The sequence below is a fragment of the Nycticebus coucang genome, chromosome 11 (genome assembly GCF_027406575.1).
Source record: "Nycticebus coucang isolate mNycCou1 chromosome 11, mNycCou1.pri, whole genome shotgun sequence".
Taxonomy (NCBI): Eukaryota; Metazoa; Chordata; class Mammalia; order Primates; family Lorisidae; genus Nycticebus; species Nycticebus coucang.
Window position 1 is genome coordinate 53,807,740 of NC_069790.1, and position 16,090 is coordinate 53,823,829.

The 16,090-nt window shown below is 40.8% G+C and overlaps 1 pseudogene; it reads right to left on the bottom strand.

Moving 5' to 3' along the window:
* Positions 1–308: 308 nt before the first annotated feature.
* Positions 309–1,082, bottom strand: LOC128598317 (BAG family molecular chaperone regulator 3-like; annotated as a pseudogene).
* Between the last annotated feature and the right edge of the window lie 15,008 nt (positions 1,083–16,090).

Consider the following 16,090-nt stretch of genomic DNA (forward strand, 5'->3'; position numbering starts at 1 on the left):
AGAGCTAAAGGAAGATAGCTCACACCCACAGCTAACATGGGGTGCCCATGCAGACAGGGCTCCAAAACAAGCAATGGGGTTTAATTTCTGAAACAAGAAAATTCTTTATTTGTACAGAATAATATGGAAGAAAAGCATCATTTTCCTTTTAGCCCTTTTATTAGTGTTTTGGCTCCACCCAAGTTACTATGTACCAAGCTACAAATAATAGAAACCAACCAACTTAACGTCCCTGAAATGCATGCAACTGACTCCCTAAAGCACACATCAGTGCTAAGCCTCTGAGTCTGATTGGCACTGGGCAGAGACTATGGTGCTGCTGCCTCACCAGCTGTGTCTGTCGTGCTGCTGGAGTTTGAAGTTGCTGCTTCTTTGGCTTCTGGCTGTGGGGTTTCCATCTGGGCACCTTCTCCATTCCCAGCACTTTTCTCCCTCTTGTCTGCTGCCATCTCTATGATTGCCTGCAGTGGCTGATCGGTTTCAAGGTTGCTGGGCTAGAGTTCATAAACCTGAACTTGACCTGGGACATCAATTGCTTTCTGTTCGAGTTTTTCCAAGATGGTCTGAACCTTCCTGACACCATCTCTCCTGGCTTGACGCACATCAGCTCGTCTTTCCGGTCCACAGAATCCAGGGCCAGCAGCTCTTTGGTCAGATACTCTTTGATCGTCAGGTCTTTTTGTCAGTCTTCTTGCCTTCAAAGTTGTCTACCGCCTGCTCTAGCCCTTGCACCTTCTCCGGGATGGCTTCTTCTTTCAGCACACCTGGATGTTTCGGGAGGGCCTCAGCTTCTGCTGGTTTTGAGGGTGTAGCTTCTGCAGGGCAGGGCTGGGGGCTGCCCTCTCTTCTGCAACCACATTCTTGGGGGAAGAGGGGACAGCAGAAGGGCCAGGGCTAGGAAGAGCACAAGCCACTGGAACAGAAGGAAACTTTACTTCCACCTTCTCAGCGGGAGGTGCGGGCTTCTGGGAAGCAGGTTTGGATTCTGCCTCCTTAAGGATCACTTGAATAGGGATGTGTCCAGGATGGAGATTTGGTCTAGCTGGGCCTGGTTTGTTTTCAGGTTGTTTTAGTGTCTTCATGCAATAGAAGCTAATTCAAGTGGCTAGAGAGACAGTTAGGAGAAGGGCCCCCTCTGTGTTTTCCTAGGATAGCATGCATACCATACGCCCCTTACTAGCAGTGTCTAGAGAAATGTGCAGACATTGCATCTCTTTTATTTATATGTATCCAATTTATTATTCTGTGACCTAAGAAATCAGGCATTCACTAGGAAGACCTACGAAATTCAACACCTGAGCATCTTTGTCAATACATACAACTCAGATGACCTGGCTGCTCTCACCCAACCAACGATACCAGAAACAGTCCTACTCCTCACAGATCACACCAAGACAGATCCAGTCTTTACCCCAACTTCCAGTCAGGAGACATACAAATGAGCCCTTGTTTCCCAACCCTTCCAGCCATTCCAGTTGCTGAGGAGGCAGTCTAGTGGGGAGTCCCCTGCGATGCTCCCCTGTACCATCTTGAACTGACATTTTGACAGAAATTGGGGGGCGGCGCCTATGGCTCAGTAAGTAGGGCGCCGGCCCCATATACCGAGGGTGGCGGGTTCAAAGCCGGCCCCGGCCAAACTGCAACAAAAAAATGGCCGGGCGTTGTGGCGGGCGCCTGTGGTCCCAGCTACTCAGGAGGCTGAGGCAGGAGAATCGCTTAAGCCCAGGAGTTGGAGGTTGCTGTGAGCTGTGTGAGGCCACGGCACTCTACTGAGGGCCATAAAGTGAGACTCTGTCTCTACAAAAAAAGAAAAAAAATTAAAAATTGACAGAATTGGGGTAGGGAAGCCCTCAAACCTAACTGAGAACTGCTATGTTTCCACCTTCCCTCCCCCTTCTCAGTGAGCAAAGTAATAATGGTCAAACCCAGCCAAGTCAGAATTAGTGCGGTTGGAAAACAAACACAGAGGCTTGCCCAGGAAAGATCCAACACAGTGATAGAAATGTCGCAATATCCAGAGGACAGCTTTTTCAGTTAGGGGGTAGGGCAGCTGGGAAGCACCAGAGAAAGAGTGAGCCAAACTCAACCAGAGAAGTTGTGGAATCCACAGAGGCTTGTAATTTACCTTCCACTTGGGGTTATCTGTGGGCTCAAGCTCTATGTTCTCATAGAGGCTTGTAATTTACCTTCCACTTGGGGTTATCTGTGGGCTCAAGCTCTATATTCTTATAACCCATGGTTGATATACCCGCATGGGTAGGGAAGGGAGGAGAGAGACAGAGGTCCTGCCACTTTAGGGATTGAACACACTGAAATGGGGAATCAGGATGCCATAAAGACAAGGCTGCCAAGCCTCCTTCCACAAACAGAAAAAGGTGGACTGATTTGAGAGTCCCCTGTACTGGAGGAACCTGCTCAGCCTTCCCTGGCTTCCCCCTGCCCAAGTTCCAGGGTCCAGGACCTCCAGGCCTGCAGGTCATTGTTGTTCCCTGTTACAGCTTTCTCAAGGGCTGCTCACAATAGTCAGGTGTTGCTATTGCATTTAAGGCCCAATTTGACTAAGACTCTTTGCAACAATCACTTTGGAACCTCTGGGATAAGCAGAAATTGGTGGCTTACTAACATTCCTTTTCAACTACATATTAATGTGTGTGTGGTGCTCCTTGTCCTAGACTCAACCAGAAAGAATTAGAAATCTTGAATAGACCTATATCAATCACTGAAATAGCACCATGAATATGAAATCTCCCTAAAAAGAAAAGTCCGGGACCAGACATCTTCACATCTGAATTCTATCAAACCTTTCAAGTGGAACTAGTACCTATATTATACAACATAGGTTTCTATGGTTTCAAGCATAGGTACATGCTTTCTATTCCAAAGCATAGAAAAAGAATGAATACTTCCCAACACATTCTATTAAGCAAGTATCACCCTGATACCCAAACCAGGAAAGGATCCAACAAAGAAAGAATATTATACACCATGATCAAGTTCGTTTTATTCCAGGGTTACAGGGTTGGTTCAACATACACATATTTATAAATATAATACATCGCATCAATAAAATAAAAAACAAAGACCTTATGATTCTCTCAACTGACACAGAATAAGCCTTTGATAATATCCAGCATCCTTTCATGATCAGAATTCTTAAGAAAAAGGGCATAGAAGAGACATTTCTTAAAGTGATAGAGGCCATTTACAACAAATACACAGCTAATATCATATTGAATGGTGTAAAATTGAAAACATTTCCACTCAGATCAGGAATGAGGCAAGGATGCCCACTGTCTCCACTGCTATTTAACATAGTAATGGAAGTCTTAGCTATCCAATAAGGCAAGAGAAGGTGATCAAGCGTATCCAAATAGGGTCAGAGGAGATCAAACTCTCACTCTTTGCTGATGACATGATCTCTATACCTGGAAAACCCCAGGGACTCAACTTCAAAACTCTTAGATGTGATCAAGTAATATGGCAGCATCTCAGGATACAAAATCAATACTCACAATTTAGTAGCTTTTATATACGCCAACAATAGTCAAGCTGAAACAAACAAACAAAAAAAAAAAAACAAGAACTTTATTCCTTTTACAATATGCCAAAGAAGATGAAATATCAGGGAATTTACCTAACAAAGGAAGTGAAAGACCTCTATAATGAGAACTATGAAGCTCTGAGAAAAGAAATAGCTGAAGATGTCAACAAAAGAAAAAAAAAATTCCATGCTCATGGCTGGGTAGAATCAACATTGTTAAAATGTCCATACTACCCCAAGCAATCTACAGATTTAATGCAATCCCTATTAAAGCACCATTGTCATACTTTAATGAACTTGAAAAAAAATAGTACTTCGTTTTATATGGAATCAGAAAAAACTCAAATAGCAAACACATTACTCAGAAATAAGAACAAATCAGGAGGTATCACATGACTAGACTTCAGGCTATACTGTAAATCTATAGTGATCAAAACAGCATGGTCCTGGCACAATAACAGAGCAGTAGATTTATGGAACAGAATAGAGAACCAAGAGATGAACCCAGCTGCTTATCCTCATTTGATCTTCGATAAGCTTATCGAAAATATTCAGTGGGGAAAAGACTCCCTATTTAATAAATGGTCCTGGGTGAACTGGCTGGCAACCTGTAGAAGACTGAAACTGGACTCTCACCTTTCACCATTAACAAAAATTGATTCTCACTGCATAAACTATTTAAACTTAAGACATGAAACTATGAAAATTCTAGAGGAAAGTTCAGGGAAAACACTTGAAGAAATTGCCCTGGGAGAATATTTCAAGAGGAGACCACCTGGGCAATTGAAGCAACACCAAATATCCATTACTGGGATCTGATCAAAATAAAAAGCTTTTGTACAGCCAAGAGCACAGTAAGTAAAGCAAACAGACAACCTTAGAATTGGAGATTTTTGCAGGTTATGCTTCAGACAAAGGTCTGATAACTAGAATCTACAGAGAACTCAAATTAATCAATAAGAAAAGAATAAATAACCCTATTTCTATGTGGGCAAGAGACTTGAACAGAAACTTCTCTGATGAAGACAGGCACATGGCCTACAAACACATGAAAAACTGCTCATCATCCTTAATCATCAGAGAAGTGCAAATCAAAACCACTTTGAGATATCATCTAACTCCAGTAAGATTAGCCCACATCACAAAATCCCAAAACTACAGATGTTGACAAGGGTGCGGAGAGAAGGGAACACTTCTACACTGCTGGTGGGAATGTAAGCTAATACGACCTTTTTGGAAAGAAGTTTGGAGAAAACTCAGGAAACTAAAAGTAGACGTACTGTTCAGTTCTGCAATTCCTCTACTAGGTATATACCCAGATGATCAAAAATTATTTTGCAACAAAGATATTTTCACCAGAATGTTTATTGCAGCCCAATTCATAATAGCCAAGAGATGGAAACAGCCCAAGTGCCTATCGACCCCTGAATGGATTAACAAATTGTGGTATATGTACGCCATGGAATACTATGCAGCCATAAAAAGATGGAGACTTCACATCTTTTATGTTTACCTGGATGGAGCTCGAACATTTTTCTTTTACATTCCCCTCATTTTTCCCTCCATTTTAAACTTCATTCTTTTATTGAAGAAACTGAGACATATGTGTTGTAGAATTTTTCACAGGCTGGAATTTGCTGATAGAATTACTTCTCTGGCATTAAACTTGTTTTTCTATCTCTATATTTCATAAAACTGTGAATTAGAACCAGAGGCTTGGTCAGAAGCAGATTTGAGTTTTTTAAAAATGAGAATTTAAAGAGGATTTGGAAAGCAGTTTGCTCCATGCCTCTTACGAAACCATCAATAAATTTACATTATCCTTTACTTGTGGAGCTCAGAGAAGAGGATACTAATAGACCTGTTATCTGGGATACGTGTAAATTTAAGAAACAAAAGCTGGAGGATATATATAAAATGTTAATGGCAGCAGCATGTTAAAGAGAAGATACCGTGGGAGTGTCATCTATAGTGTTTTTTGGTGTGCTTGTATTTTATAGTCAACATACTTGCGTTGACCCTAAGGAGGATATTTCCCTGACTTGCTCTTCCCTGATAGCCATACTCCCATGATGGGGGAGAGAGTGCAGGCGGAGCATCCAGGCTTCTCCATGAGACCGGCCATTCCCTCACCTTAAAGGTGTGTCCTATGCAACTTTTGTTTGTTCATTTGGTCTCTCAAGTTGGCTGTCTTGTGGCAAGAGGACACGGATAGCATTCTACTCTACTCGAATAGATATATTTCTAGCATCCTTTGGAATATTAGTCAGCCTTTGACAAAAGTATGACTAGTTTCCCAGGGTCTCACATCCTTTGGTAGTCTGATAAAAGCAGTTTTCTAAACCTCTACCACTGAGGACCAGACTCTGACCTGTAGGGTCTTTAGCAAAGTGTCAACTCTCCACAAAATTGAGAGTTTCCCTCCTGAATGTTAACCAGCCTCCCCCTTTCTCTCTTTTTTATTTCTTCACAGAAAGAATGACTCAGATTCCATCCAGGAGCCATCTAATGAAAGGTAGCATGTTTTCTGTCTGGCTGCAACAAGACAGCACTGGAAGCATATCAATTAAATTTTAGTACAACTTTTCCTAAAGCAAAAACTTGGGGCAAAAAATCCACCAAAAAGAGGTCTTTGTTTCTGCAAACTTCTGTAAAGAGGATGCTGTCTATGAAAGGCAATGGTACTTGACCTATTTGGGTGCTAGACTAAGGAAAAAGGAGATTCATGAACATTTACATCTGTGTTCACTGTATTTTTTTTTCTCATAAAAATCATTGTTAATTGGGCCTGGTGGCTCATCCTGGCACTCTGAGAGGCCAAGGCAGGAGGATTGCTTGAGCTCAGGAGTTTAAGACAAGACTAAGCAAGAGTGAGATTCTGTCTCCAGTAAGAATAGAACAATTATCCTGTCATTGTGGTAGGCCGCTGTAAGTCCAGCTGAGAGGCTAAGGCAGGAGGATTGCTTGAACCCAGGAGTTTGAGGTTGCTGCAAACGAGGCTGATGCCATGGTACTCTAGCCTGGGCAACAGAGTGAGACTCTGTCAAGAGAAGAGAAGAGGAAAGAGAAGGGAAGGGAAGGGAAGGGAAGGGAAGGGAAGGGAAGAGATCATTACTCACCTGTTTTCTTGTTAACCAGGATATTCTATAGATGAGAGTTTGAGTAGAATGGAGGGTTGGTGCTGTAGCTATACTAAACCTGACATGGAAATTTTATAAACTTCTGTGTGATGTCTCTTTTCATGGGAAAAGCATCATACCATAGATTTCCTCAGATTTTAAGGAGGTCTAAGATCTAAAAAGGTTAAGAACACAGAAATCACGGGTGTTCTTCTCATTAACAGTAAGTCAAATAAGTTATAGGTGACAGGGGAGCAGTGACCCTGGACAATGTGGGAAAAATCAGTGTTTCAATATTCTCTCCAAGCTAGGCTGTATGAGAAGAGGAAGGTTACAGCCTGTTTGAGAGGCTGTGTGTGGAGAAGTGAACGCGCCCTGTAATGCTCCTGGTAACCAGAAATGAGTAGGTGAACATAGCCTTCCTGCAGGAGCCCCGCCTTCACAGCCCTTCCAGCTTTCTTCCTGAATGGCTGCGTGATCCTACCATTTTAAGCCTTTCATGAACATTTTGGTGTCATCTGTTTTTATCCTAATGGCAGCCTACATTCTCTTGCAAGAGAAGTCCATTCTTTGCCTCCCCGCTATAGGGAAGTAATGAAGAAGAAATAAAGCTGAGAGAAAGAAGCAAAGAGCTCTACAAAAGGTAATGATTTTGCGATTAGAGATTAATTTTATTGTGTATTGGAGAGAAAACTCTGGGTTTTGAACAGGAAGGTGAGAAAGCAAAAGTTTATTAAGCTTTCTGACTTCTCTTGGGTTAGGTCTTAGCAGTGCGTATACTCTGCATGGTTTAACCAACTTGATATCTCTGGACATCAGACCTATTCAGATGGAGTCAGGGCAGACTTAATATAAAGGGTATAAAGTAGACACACCAGGACTGGGCCCTGTCCATGAGCTTAAGAAGTGGGTAGCATAGGGTTTTCATGTTTAATTAAAAATACGAATTCAGCTTCTATTGAAAAAATGGGAAGATATAAGCATTGATACAGCTATGAGTAATGGGATCTAGAGGCAGCCTTCCCCTTACAGAGGTCATATGCAATGCAGCCTGCCCAACCCCCACTGTTCCCATCCAGCCCAGATCCCTCATTATATTACTGAGTTTTAAAATAAACCCCTGAGACCAGCTTGGACATTGTGTGCTGAATTTGGATTTTATTCTGCAGGCAATGGGGTGTTATAAAAGCAGTGGGGGAAAGTGAATGATCAGACTTATGAATAGCCTTAAGGGAGTAAAACAGAAGGTAGGCAAACCAATTCCAGAAATCATGAGGCCCTGAACTAAAGCACAGTTATTGGTCCGATAGAAGGAGATAAGATTGAGCAGCTGTGAAGGAAGTTGAGGCAACTGTCCCCAGCAAGTGACTAGATGGAAGATGTAGGAGAGAAATGGAGTTGGGTCCAGGAAAACTCATGTGACATGTGGGGAGGTGAGGTTATTCATTTATATAGGTAGTATAAAGGGAAAACAGTTTTGGAGACCACTTATACATTGTAGTGTTTTAAATGATGAGATCTACCAAACAAGTCAGCCAGAGATGTTGGATAAAGCCAAGGAGCAAGACTATGTAGTGACCTGTGCTGCTTCTCAGGCCATGGGAGAGGTTGCTAGAGGTCATCACTTCAGTCTGAGTCCATCTGGGCTGCTAGGACAAAGTACCAAAGACTGGGTTGCTTATAAACAATAAAAATTTATTACCTACAGTTCTGGAGGCTGAAAGTCTAGATCAGAGATCTGTTAGATTAGGCGTATGGTAAGGTGTATGCCGCTTCCTGCTTCACAGATGGCACCTTCTCACTGTGTCTTCACGTGGTACAAGGGACAAGGGGATCTCTGGGATCTAAGGGTGCTGCTAATCCCATTCATATTCATGAGGGATCCACCCTCCACCTCCTAATACCCTTCTTACTACATGAAGGGTTAGGAGTTCAACACAGGAATTTTGGAGGGACACAAAGTTCATACCAGAAAAATTATTTCGTTTTCTTTCAAACTAAGAAGTATCATTCTCCAAACTATGAAGTATCATTCTCTGAGGAGCTGAGACAGGGGTCCTCAAACTTTTTAAACAGGGGGCCAGTTTACTGTCCCTCAGACCATTGGAGAGCTGGACTATAGTTTAAAAAAAAAAACAAAACTATGAACAAATTCCTATGCACACTGCACATATCTTATTTTGAAGTAAAAAACCAAAACAGAAACAAATACAATCACACCGCCTCATGTGACCCACAGGCTGTAGTTTGAGGACCCCTGGGAGAGCAGTGGTTGTCTAAGAGAAGGGTGAATCACACTGCTCTAGGGAATTATTTTAATTTAGAGATGCCCAGACCCCAGCCCTTCCTTCTGAGTCAGCATCTCCTGGGCATATGCTTCATCAAAGAACCCCCCCAAAACTGATCATTACTGTTCTGAACCACTCCCCACTAATCCTCTATCTGACCTGCTACACTTTTTTGTTTATCGCTGCCTGGTTATAATTACTGAGTGTTGTTTACATTAACTTAGCCTAGCTCCCTTCTTGTTACAGGAAATATTTTCATTCTTAGTATCCCTCTCTTACCTATATGTATAATTTCATTTTCTGTTTGTGGAATACCAACTCTTCCCTCCAAAAGAAAATTTATATGTTTTTTTTAATTTTTATTGTGTAAACAATGACTAATTTGTAAAGCATTGCCTCCAAAAAATAGAATTGTTAGGGGGAAAATCCTATTGGCGAGATCAATTCGATACTGATCCATTGTGAATTGCTTCTGATATATTTCTTGCCTGTACCTCCCAAATTGAGTGAAAGAATATATAATAACAGAAAAAACATGATGTGACATACTGATGATAAAATTTCAAACACAATGCAAAAGGGGAAGAGAGAACGCCTGTTTTATTTAAGTTCAAATACAGCTCCATGAATGTTTTTCTGTTGCTATGATCTTATAACAGGCACCTTGTGACAACCTAATCCAACTTGACATCAGAATTCAGATGGAAGCAGAAAGATGACAAAACTGTCTGCTTATATAATGTCCTGTGTCTGTGAAAGCTAATCTCTGACATAGCCCAAAGTTACTGGTGACCATGTAGCAGTTTATGTGATGGCTTTGCTCATGGGTTCCAGCTTCTTCTGATGAGAGATGATTCTTTAGCAGATTAAAGAGTACACTCGTTGAGTTCATCCAATTCTTTTCACAATTATTTAAATCACTGAATTCTGAAACTATTTTTTTTTTCTTTACAACATATGGAGTATTTACTTGGGAGAAGCCTGAGAACCCAAGATAATCTAGGAGTCCCTTTAGACTTTTACTGGAATCTGAGAAAGAGTTTAGAGAAAAGCCATTTGAAGGTAGAATACACAAATGATCCCTTTGGATCTTCTAACACAATGGACCAGACACTCCTCATATCTCTTTTGAAAAAAAGAAAAGGAAATAATGTTCCTTCTGAGTAGAGTTTTATGCCTCACTTCTGAAGCCCCCTGCTTACTGACCCAGCTGGAACATCCTGGTTTGGTGGCATCTTGCTGTCGGGAAGATTACTTGCATGTCTGTGAAGAGAGAAGGAAGGCCTACACTGAGTGCAATCTCTGTCTTTCCCTGGAAATATGCCAGCATTACTGAGAAGGGGTGAAATTCTGCAGTTACTTTTTTTCCTGAGGGGAAGTGAGGCTCTGGATGTGAAAGAGAATTTTGCTTCTGTTTGCTGCAACCTGGTGTCCCATTGAGTTTGGTGTAATTCTTTCCTGCACATCCCTTGACAAGAATGAGTTCTCCAGGCCAGGCACGGTGGCTCACTCTTGTAATCTTAGCAATTTGGGAAGCTGAGCTGGGTGGATCACTTGAGCTCAAGAGTTTGAAACCAGCCTGAGCAAGAGTGAGACCCCCATTTCTACCAAAAATAGAAAAACTAGCTAGGCCCAGCTACTTTGGAGGGACGAGAATTGCTTTGAGCCTGAGTTTGAGGTTGCTGTGAGCAATGACACCAAAGCACTCTACCCAGGGTAATAGACTGTGTCACACACACACACAAAGAATGAGTTCTCCACCATGCCCGTGTGCCTTAATTTGAATAGCATGTCACTCTAGGGGTTTTGTGTTTGCATGATGGACATTTTTGTAGTAAAATAAAATGTGAATTTTGGCTCATTCAATATGAAAAATAATCCTAGAATTTCACTGCTACATGTGGTTAGAAAGCATATAACCAGCACATAGTGAATACTCAAAAGTCAGTAGCCTTTGTGTACACCAATAACAGTCAAGATGAGAAGCTAATTAAGGACACAACTCCCTTCACCATAGTCTCAAAGAAAATGAAATACCTAGGAATATACCTAACGAAGGAGGTGAAGGACCTCTATAAAGAAAACTATGAAATCCTCAGAAAGGAAATAGCAGAGGATACTAACAAATGGAAGAACATACCATGCTCATGGATGGGAAGAATCAACATTGTTAAAATGTCTATACTTCCCAAAGCAATCTACCTATTCAATGCCATTCCTATCAAAATACCAACATCGTATTTTCAAGATTTGGAAAAAATGATTCTACGTTTTGTATGGAACTGGAAAAAACCCCGTATAGCTAAGGCAGTTCTCTGTAACAAAAATAAAGCTGGGGGCGTCAGCATACCAGATTTTAGTCTGTACTACAAAGCCATAGTGCTCAAGACAGCATGGTACTGGCACAAAAACAGAGACATTGACACTTGGAATCGAATTGAAAACCAAGAAATGAAACTAATATTTTACAACCACCTAATCTTTGATAAACCAAACAAGAACATACCTTGGGGGAAAGACTCCCTATTCAATAAATGGTGTTGGGAGAACTGGATGTCTACATGTAAAAGACTGAAACTGGACCCACACCTTTCCCCACTCACAAAAATTGATTCAAGATGGATAAAGGACTTAAACTTAAGGCATGAAACAATAAAAATCCTCCAAGAAAGCATAGGAAAAACACTGGAAGATATTGGCCTGGGGAAAGACTTCATGAAGAAGACTGCCATGGCAATTGCAACAACAAAAATAAACAAATGGGACTTCATTAAACTGAAACGCTTCTGTACAGCTAAGGAGACAATAACCAAAGCAAAGAGACAACCTACACAATGGGAAAGGATATTTGCGTATTTTCAATCAGACAAAAGCTTGATAACTAGGATCTATAGAGAACTCAAATTAATCCACATGAAAAAAGCCAACAATCCCTTATATCAATGGGCAAGAGACATGAATAGAACTTTCTCTAAAGATGACAGACGAATGGCTAACAAACACATGAAAAAATGTTCATCATCTCTGTATATTAGAGAAATGCAAATCAAAACAACCCTGAGATATCATCTAACCCCAGTGAGCATGGCCCACATCACAAAATCTCAAAACTGCAGATGCTGGCGTGGATGTGGAGAGAAGGGAACACTTTTACACTGCTGGTGGGCCTGCAAACTAGTACAACCTTTCTGGAAGGAAGTATGGAGAAACCTCAAAGCACTCAAGCTAGACCTCCCATTTGATCCTGCAATCCCATTACTAGGCATCTACCCAGAAGGAAAGAAATCCTTTTATCATAAGGACACTTGTACTAGACTGTTTATTGCAGCTCAATTTACAATCGCCAAAATGTGGAAACAGCCTAAATGCCCACCAACCCAGGAATGGATTAACAAGCTGTGGTATATGTATACCATGGAATACTATTCAGCCATTAAAAAAAATGGAGACTTTACATCCTTTGTATTAACCTGGATGGAAGTGGAAGACATTATTCTTAGTAAAGCATCACAAGAATGGAGAAGCAGGAATCCTATGTACTCAATTTTGATATGAGGACAATTAATGACAATTATGGTTATGGGGGGGGAAACAGAAAGAGGGAAGGAGGGAGGTGGGTGGGGCCTTGGTGTGTGTCACACTTTATGGGGGCAAGACATGATTGCAAGAGGGACTTTACCTAACAATTGCAATCAGTGTAACCTGGCTTATTGTACCCTCAGTGAATCCCCAACAATAAAAAAAAAAAAAGAAGAAGTAACATGCAAAAGACAAAAAAAAAAATTATAGCTTTTATTAGAGTTCACACAGTCAAAAATGAGTAGTAGTCATTCATAACTCAGTAAATGAAACCAAGGATAGTTACTCTCATGTGGAAACGTTTAGGATTATGGAACACAAAACTGAAGCCACGTGGCACAAGGTAATCTGTAGATTATGTTTAATTCAGGCAGCTGAAAATCCTTTAAAATCTACAGTTAAACCATCCCTGGAAATCATCCACTCCTCTCATTCCAGACCTAGAAAAGCAGGATTTCAGAGAGTTTAAATGACTTGAGTCAAATAATGGCATTAGCATTCAAGTATCTCTTTGAGGAGACTACTTTACAAAAGAAGGCAAGGTGGGATTTTTGAAAGCAAAACGTCTTTTCACCCCTCACCCAGACTCTTCAAGATAGTAGCTGAGTGTAATCAGCAGATCTAGGACCAGAAAACTTGCCAGAGAGAAGGAGGCACGTCCACTCCACAAACCCTTGTCAGCCACCTGATAACCATGCTGAGTTTCTGTGAGAAAGCTCAGAATCACTCCTTTCACATGTGGAAACACTTGCGTTTCAGCTGCCTTTGAATCAGGTCATGTCTTATGAAACATGGTCGTGATAAAGCATCAAAGGGAACTCACCTTCCAGCAGTGGGTAAGGGAAAGCATGAGTTTAGAGTCCCTAGTACAGATTTTGTTCTGCCACGTGATAGCTGTGTAATCTTGACTTAAACCTTTGTTATTTCATTCTCTCTCTTTACACAGTCAAGACAAAATTGGACGGGCTGTCAATGGAGAACACAGTTGAGGTGAAATATTCTGAGAATATATTTCAAGGGGTCCTAATAAGTTGTTTACTTTTCACTCACTAAATTTTGTTCTTCATTTTGTTCTTCAATCTTTACAATGAATCACACCTGATCTGACAAAATTTGTTTTGTTATCCCACATTTCAGGTCTCCGAGGTACTCTCTCTTTCATTTGCCTCAGTGCTTTATAATCTTTTGTATGAGGAGGGTATACTTATTAGAGAATTGGTAAGTCTTTCAGCTTTCCCCACCTGCTATGTGGACCTCTGTTTTTCCTCTCATTTGGATGTTGGCGTACTAGACAACAGAATGCAGCTATGAGTTTGAGAGGGGCACGAGCCTCAGAGTAAAGATTTCAGAAGCTCCCAGAGCCATTTTGGAACATTCATAATGCTGACTTTTCAGAACAACTGTTTCAGGAGACCATAAAAAAAAAGGCAAGAGCACTGCTTAGGATCACGGGAAGGGAAAACCAAAAGCTCTCTTCCTCTCCTCTGGAAGAAGACACTGAAGAGAGGGAAGGGTGCCTAGCTTTATAAACATCAAGATCTAGACCTTGGGCCATCTCATATGCTCAAGTGATGTCCATAGGTATCATGAGATGAAAATACTTTCATAAGATTCCACAATAGTGGTGGTTGGTTAATTCCAGGGTGACAGGGAAACCAAGGCCACTTTAAATAGTGGGAATAGGGTAGAGAGAAAATACACTACTTGCCTCAGCAAGTGACTGTGAAGATTAAATAATGTAAAAGAAAATTACAAATACTACATAAATAGGACTTGTTATTAATATTATGAAAGATTCAAAGGTAATATGGGATTAAAAGGATATTATTTACACCAAGCACATCAAGATTAGGTATTATGATATTGTGATATAATACAAAATATATATTTGGGTTCTGTTCCCTGGTCCCTTACACAGAGCTCTTAAAACCTTTGTAGCACTGGGAGATTCTTTTGTTCTGATATTTGGTCTTTGACCCCAGTTCCTGACAAATTGCTCCTAAGACCTTTGTAATTTCCTGAGTAATAGGAGCATCTTTTGTTCTAATGAGGTGACTTGTAGTGGGCTCTTGGATGCCTCAGAATGAGCTTTTGTTACCAGGCAAACTAACCATGTGATTAGAAGAGTAGAACTTAATGTCTGAGGAGAGGACTAAAGGTTGAGTTGATACTAATGGCCAAAGATATGATCAATCACGCCTATTTAATGAAGCCTCCATAAAAGCACAAAAGGATTGGGTGTGGAGAGCTTCTGGACTTGTGAACATGGAGGTTCCTGGAGAGTGATACACTCAGAGAAGGCGTGGAAATCCCCTACACCCTCTCCCATACCCTACACTTCTCTTCCATCTGACTATTCATCTGTATTCTTTACAATATTCTTTATAATAAATGGTTAAACATAAGTACAGTGTTTTCCTGAGTTCTGTGATCTGCTCCAGGAAATTAACTCAACCTAAGGAGGGATCATGGAAACCCTAATTTATAGACAGTTGGTCAGAAATACAGGTTACAAATTGGGTCTTACAATTGGCATCTGATATGGGGAGTAGTCTTGTGAGACTGAGTCCTCAACCTGTGGGACCTGACAGGTAAATAGTGTCATAACTGAATTAAATTAGAGGACATCCAGCTGATATCCACTGGGGAATTTGATGTCTGAATTGTATTGACTGAGTGGAATTCCTGAGTGGAGTAGGGACTAGGAAAAATATATATTTTTTTAATCTCTTAGGGGTATATAATGTAACTTACAATTATATATGCCTGTAAATGGTGTTTGTTTTAATTTCTAAAATTTCTTCTATATAGTCAGAAAAATTTAATGTATGGGCACATAATTTGATTGTTTTGTCATATATTTTGTTGTTACAGTTATTTGGAGACTGGCTTGTCGAGGCTGAATTTATATTTTACTGGATAGAATTCCATTTCTTGTATGTCATTTTCCTGTTGATGGGTTACTTTTAGATACATTATGTAACTTGATCCCCGTAAGAATTTCTGAGGTTCTCCAGGGCAGATGGCAGCATCCCTAGTTTGCTGGCAAGAAAACCAAGGTTCAGAGAGGATAAAGTCTAGGTTTCTTGCCCAGGATTGGAGAAGTTCATTAGAAGTGGAGCTAGAATTTAGATGAAGATATCCTGACTCCATATTCAGTATTCCTTCAACCATACTCTGCTCCACTTGGTACATTTCTTTTGGTGAATCATAACTTTTGCAACTTAGGGGTTGCACAAAGTAAGGCATTCATCCAAATAAAGCAGAGTCAATTGGCAATCTAATTCTAAACCTGTTTGGGTTTATGTAATATTATTTAACAAATTCCTATTGTTGTCATTAATTTCACTTCACAGGAAGCATCAAGTGAAGAGTGTGGTCCTCAGACCAGCAGCATAAGCTGCGGAAAATTTCCAGGCACCATCAGATCTGCTGAATCAGAAGCCTTGGAGCAGAAGCCCAGCAATTTGTGTTTTTACAAGCTCTCCAGATGATCTGTGCACACTCAAGTTTGAGAATCGCCTCCCTAGTTTATTTCAGGGAACACCTGGCATCCTGTAATT